The sequence below is a fragment of the Colobus angolensis genome, unplaced genomic scaffold (genome assembly GCF_000951035.1).
Source record: "Colobus angolensis palliatus isolate OR3802 unplaced genomic scaffold, Cang.pa_1.0 Scaffold95, whole genome shotgun sequence".
NCBI classification, from domain to species: Eukaryota; Metazoa; Chordata; class Mammalia; order Primates; family Cercopithecidae; genus Colobus; species Colobus angolensis.
Genome location: NW_012123487.1, coordinates 5255225 through 5262132, shown reverse-complemented (window position 1 = coordinate 5262132; position 6908 = coordinate 5255225).

Below are 6908 nucleotides of genomic sequence, written 5' to 3'. Positions count from 1 at the left end.
CTTGTTGCCTAGGCTGGAGTGCAATGGTGTGATCTTGGCTCACCGCAATTTCCACCTCCCAGGTTCAAACAATTCTCCTGCCTCAGCCTTACAGGTATGCACCACCAAGCCCAGCTAATTTTTGTATTTTTAGTAGAGACAAGGTTTCACCACATTGACCAGGCTGGTCTTGAACACCTGACCTCAGGTGATCCACCCGCCTCAGCCTCCCAAGGTGCTGGGATTACAAGCATGAGCCACCGTGCCCAGCGACAATCCAGATTCTAACCATCCAATGATGACATAAGCAGCCTACCCCATAGTTTTAAGTCTTAAATTATAGCAGAATAGACTTAGGACACGTGAATTCTTTTACAAACTTAGCAACTAGTATTAATCATGCTGTGATTTCTTTGTATTTCCCATGACTTGCATGGTCTTATTTCTTTCTCTCTCTACTGAATGCCTGCCCTTTTAACATTGTATCTTTCCCAAAGTAAAATGCTCAGATGATAGGGGCAAATGACATAGTGATCATACAATGGTGGAGAAAAGAAACCAGAATTTTATATTTAAATTTATGGTATTTTAGACAGGGTCTCCCTTTGTTGCCCAGATTGTAGTACAGTGGCAAGATCTTGGCTCACTGCAAAGTCCACCTCTCAGGCTCAGGCAATCCTCCTACCTCAGGCTCCTGAGTAGGTGGGACTATAGTAGGTGTACACCACCATGCCCGGCAAAGTTTTGGTATTTTTTGCAGAGATGGGGTTTCGCCATGTTGCACAGGCTGGTCTCAAACTCCTGGGCTTGAGTGATCCTCCTGCCTTGGCCTCCCAAAGTGTTGGGATTACATGTGTGAGCCACCATGCGTGGTCATGTCTTGATTTCTTAACTGTCTTGGAAATAATTTGATTTTGTCCAAGTAATTTTGTTCACGCAAAGAAGTTGAGATCAAGGGCACATCAGAAAGAGATTCATCTTTTAAAGTGCTCCTTAAATCTACAAATGCAATAAATGTAAAAGTTAAAGATTTTTATATATTTTTCTCACATGTAAAAATGCAAGTTTTGCCTTTAAATTCATTTTAGTTACTGAAATAATCTAGCCAAGAGCATGTAAAGTCAAGGAAAACTTATTCAGATCTGCTCTACTTCAGCATGTGGTAAATTCCTAGGTGTTCACAATATTAGTGAGATAAATTCCTTCTTTAGAAACAAAACCTTGGACAGACCTGGTAGACTAGTATCACTTATGCCTCTTAGAGACTTTCCATCAAAACCAAACAAAAATCTATCATATCTTTATTCATAGAATACAATGTGATATTGGGGAACACAACTGTTTCTGAAATGCATTGAAACTGATAGTATTCTATAGGTTTTTCTACTTACATTTCTTCTTCTTCTTCTTATTGTTGTTGTTGAGACTGAGTCTTGCTCTATCACCCAGGCTGGAGTGCAGTGACATGATCTTGGCTCACTGCAGCCTCCGCCTCCTGAGCTCAAGCAATTCTCCTGTCTCAGCCTCCCCAGTAGCTGGGATTACAGGTGCCCACCCCCTACACCCAGCTAATTTTTGTATTTTTAGTAGAGATGTGTTTCACCATCTTGGCCAGGCTGGTCTCGAACTCTTGACTTAAGTGATCTGCCCACCTTGGTCTCCAAAAGTGCCGGGATTACAGGCGTGAGCTACTGTGCCTGGCGTCAACTTACATTACTTATTTTTCAAAACCTAGAGAATCCATTAATTTTGGCTTGTTTGAATTTAAAAGTGATTATAATGTTTTTGTTAGTTATATGTGAGCAGTATTTCACTACAGCTCATCTTAAAAATATTTGATAATTTATCCTCTGTTTTTACAGCAAAATGGTCACATTTTTGTCAGTTGACAATAAATTCTTTTTTTTTTTTTTTTTTTTTGTAGAGTTGAGGTTGAACTCCTGGCCTCAGGTGACCCACCCAGCTCAGCCTCTCAAAGTGCCTGGGATTACAGATGTGAGCCACCACACCTGGCAGACAATACATTCTTGAAAGATTCCTGAGACTTTACCAACTTACACATTAAGTTAGTCTTTCCATTTTCTTTGTTCAATTAAGTTTTAAAGCAAAATAATATAAATATTTATAGACCCAAATTGTAAACACATTTCAGTTTTGAAGAACAATATAAAGTAAATACACTACGGAATTACAATTAGAATACCAAGTTTGCACTGATATTTTTAAAACTTCTCTGGGGAACTGAGTTTTTCAACTTCAGGACACAACGTATTAAATTAGCAGGTATTTTCCTTCACTAATGAAAATTTTTGTTTTTTAATTGTCTATTGTTGTCTTTCAAATTTGAGTTTTAATGGCAGACCAATTAATGTTGCTTAAAGTTACAACTTAGACAAACAGTTAAAATATCTTAGCAAATTGTGGTTCTGGTTGTTCTCCTATATAGGAGGTAATTATACAGGTAATTAAGAGGGCAATTACTCAAGATTCAAAAAATTAAATAACGTGTCCACACAATTTTCTCTGAAATGTTCCCTTCAGATTTTCAAAACAGGTTTATTGAGATCTAATTGCCATATAATCCGCCCCACATACCTGTATACAATTTGATAAATACTGACATAATTTTGACAATTTTCTATTACATCATTTTATCTTTTCTTTTTTTACACCACCTCTCTTCACTTATTACATATATTTTTTACTATTGCTTTAATATTTCCTTTTAGCTTATATAGCATTAAATCCTTTTCTATCAGTCTGAGCTTTGGAAACAAACTTTATGTTTTTGGAACAGGATATCAAAGAATCAAATTGAAGGAAAGTTTAGTCTCAAACTCATGGGGTAAAAGACATCACAGGAAATCAATGCTAAAACCATGGCTTTTTAACGTGTTGAATTAAATAGTTCTTAAGTTAACTGGTAGATAATTATGAGATCTATTATCATATGATAGAATTAGTATGTAAATAAGGTGATATAAATTATGTTCTGTGAGAAGTTGTCACTGATGGTAATTGTTACCTCTGTGTAAAAGTGAGAAAACCAACAGAAAGACGATGATGTTTAGTGGCAATGTTAATGATCATGGGCCTTTTCTAATTATTATGGCCCAATCTGGTATTTTTCTTCTCCTCATTTTGACTTTACATATACTTTCTTTTCCCACACAGACCAGCATGTTATTATAGCGCTTTCAAAAATTTTATATTGATTCTTTGTTTCCCAACAGTACTGTAAAGTCTTTGATTGTAGGCACTAAATTAATTCCTTCTGGAAAGATTTTTTTTTTCTTTCTACCATTTGAAGTTTTTTAAGTTGTGTGGTGGAGACTGCTAGTTGTCCACACAGATCCATTCTCTTCTTTCACAGTTAGTCCCATTGTACACAATTAGGCTAAATTGCACAGTCTCCCTTGTAGTTAGGCATGGCAATAGAAATAGTTCCTCATCGGTGGAATGTGAGAAGTGATCTATCCCAGCTCTGGTTCTGGGCCTTAATTTATTAACATCCCTCCTCCAGATTCCCTTGTTCACTCCCACTAGCTGAAATACACAACACAGAAGACACCCAGCTTCTAACCATGTAGCTGATCAAAATGTCTTGGAAAAGTTTGGAACCTAAATTACCTTGAAGAGCAGACCTTGACTATTGACATGAGCCGTTCACTTTGAGACTGTTGCATGAGAAAGAGACATCCTCCTTGATTGTAGAAACCCCTGTATTACTAAGCAGCTTTGTTACAGCAGCCCAGCTTTCATAGTAACCAGTATGACGCAGTACCTTCCTTACATGCCTAGTTGTTTAGCTGCCCTGTTCCTGCTGACTGCGTGTGATTTGTTTATTAGCTTTGCCCTGGTATTTGCAATTCTACTTTCAAGTTTCCTCTCTTTCGTAGCTTTCCACAAACTCCAAGCAGAATTTTAGCTTCTATGCTAAACTCCCATAATATTTTACCATTTGTTTGTAAATAATAAATTCAAGTCTTCCATTAAATATTCTTGAGCACCTGCTAAGAGAACTGTTACGGTTTGAATGATGTCCCTCCCAAATTCAGTCTGGACCCCCAGTCTTCCGGAATGTAACCCGAGTTGGAAATAGGATCTTTAAAGAGGTCATCAAGTTAAAACACATACATCAGGGTGGATCCCAATCCAATATGACTGCTGTCGTATAACAGGGGGAAACAGACACCCAGACAGGGAGAATGCCAGGGAAGATGAAGATAAAGATCAGGGTGAGGCATCTACAAGCCAAGGGGAAACAAAATTTCCCACAAACCACCAGAAGCTAGAGGAGAGGCATGGAATAGATTCTTTCTCACAACCTTCAGAAGGAGCCCACCCTGATGACATCTTGATTTTGGACTTCTGGTTTCGAGAACTGTAAGACAATACATTTCTGTGGTTTAAGGCCTCTATTCTATGGTACTTTGTATTACAACCCTAGCAAATGAATCCAAGCACCTGGAATATTAATGATAACAAGAGAATGAGTGATAAAGTTAGGTTCATAGATAGAACTCCAGAGGCATGACATAATATGCCCAAAGGCAAATGCCTGGCTAACTGAAGGGCTGAATTTGTTGATGCTTGCTCTTTCTTACAGATGTTTTTGTGTCAATCGTTGTGTGTAGGAGACGTTGATAGATAAGATGTAGGCTCTACTTTTACGGAATGTAAAATGTACTAGCCAATTGACAGAGATAAAAAGGTTGATTTTTGTACACTATTGGCAAGTGTGTCAGTTGGAAAAAGGTATACATGTGCACAGATTTTAGGAGTGAAAATTGAGGTAATCTTTTAAAAGGATATTTTGGCAATATTTAAAATGCATGAACCTAAGACACGGTAGACTGAACACATGCATTTCCTCTACACCCTCCAGAAATCACACCTATAGTTCAGAGATGAAAACAATTTAAACACACAAGAATAAAGAGAATAAGAAAGGAGACAGTAGATGAGAGACAACATTTTGGAAAAAGGAACACAGGTGGAGAAATAATAACTAAGGTCACAGAATTAATGCCAGCAAGCCAAAAAAGAGGAAACTGATTGGCATTCAAGAAACCCAGAAAGCCTCAATCATGGGAGGCATCAGGTACCTCTAAATAGAGGGAAGGAAAGTGGAACAGAGAGGTGTTTGAAAGTCTCTGCAGAAATAATAACTGGACACCCTCTTTACTCCTGCCCCTATTCTACCCAGCCATGGACTGATCCACCCCTCCCCCACCTTGACCAAGTAGGACCCAGGAAATTTGCTGTGTGGATAGATTGAACCAGAAAAACCCCAAACTCAGCGGCAGGGAGGGTGATAGTGGTGAAGCACAGGGCTAAAAATAAAGAAGAGTTAAGTGGAGGTATACGTGCTTACTCTCCATGTGGCGGATTGAAAATGTGCTCTCTGGACTTTGTCTCTTTGGAGACAATAATCTATAGATCTGACACTGGGGATTCCTGCAATGAAATAGCCAGATCCCAACCCCATCATTTACGGTGTTGCCAATCAGTCACTAAGCTCCACCTCTCTGCGCAGTTTCCAATCAGATCTTTAGTGTCCTGATTCTAAACATGAACGGATGTCAAAGGATCAGTCACGAAACCTTTGAGAAAAGCCTCCAACACAAAAGTTTAAAGTGAATTTATAGAATACAAAACTGTAGAAAAGAATAAGAGGCAATACAAAAAAAATAGAAGAAAGTGAAAAATAAAAACAAACTAAAATCTAAAATCATGACTGTAGAAAGAGAAGATACTGTGAGAAGGAGACAAGAATAGTGGTCTATACATGTATTCAGAGATCAAGACCCCAATCCTTAAGATTAGCATCCTTATTAGAAGAGACACCAGAGACATCTCCCCAACCCTGTATGCCTTCCTGACCCCAGGCAAGCACAGAGGAAAAAGAATATAACAAGAAAAGAGCCCGTACCAGAAACGAACCCTACCAGACCTGATCTTGGACTTCCAGCCACCAGAACTGTGAGAAAATAAATTTCCATTATTTAAGCCCCCTAGTTTGTGGTATTTGTTGTGGCAGCCCAAGGAGACTAGCATAATGTACCACATTTAATAAAATTAAATGAACACTAAAAACAGAATGCGTTTGCCTTTTGAGGCAGCAATTCCAAATTTCTCTGTTCTTTAAGATATGTAACTTAACCTAGGAGTCAGCAAACCTAGGGGCCAAATCCAGTCTATCCTTTGCTTTTGTGCAGGCTGTGAGCTAAGAATGATTTTAGAATTTATGCAGTTGAAAAATTAAAAATAATACTTTATGACATAAGAATGCTATATGATATTCAAACTTCAGTGTTCATAAATGAAGTGAAAAAATATATAACCACATCTATTTTTAAAAATGTATTGTCCCTGGCTACTTTTGTGCTACAGTGGCACAGTTGAGCAGTTGTGACAGGGATCATATTGACTATAAAACTGAAAATATTTACTGTGTTCATTTAGGAAAAAGTTTGCTGACTGCTGGTGTAGACCATCTGAGTGGAATTTCCTTCTAGATTCTTACACTATTTTCTCCAATCTTTTATAGTTGTCTTGCCCAAACTTAATTAATAGCAATATTTTAAATATCTCAATTTTACTGAGTCTTTCCAAAGTAATTCAAATTGGTTTTCTTAGGAATTGCTCTCTTTTAACATTTTGATTTTAAAGATAATATGGTTTGGATATTTACCTCCTCCAAATCTCATGTTGAAATGTGATCCCCAATTGTATTAGTCCACTATCATACTGCTATGAAGAAATATCCGAGACTGGGTAATTTATAAAGAAAAATAGATTTAATGGCTGGGAAGACCTCACAGTCATGAAGGAAGGGGAAGGAGGAGCAAAGGCACATTTTACATGGCGGCAGGCAAGACAGCATGTACAGGGGAACTGCTGTTTATAAAACTATCAGATCTCAT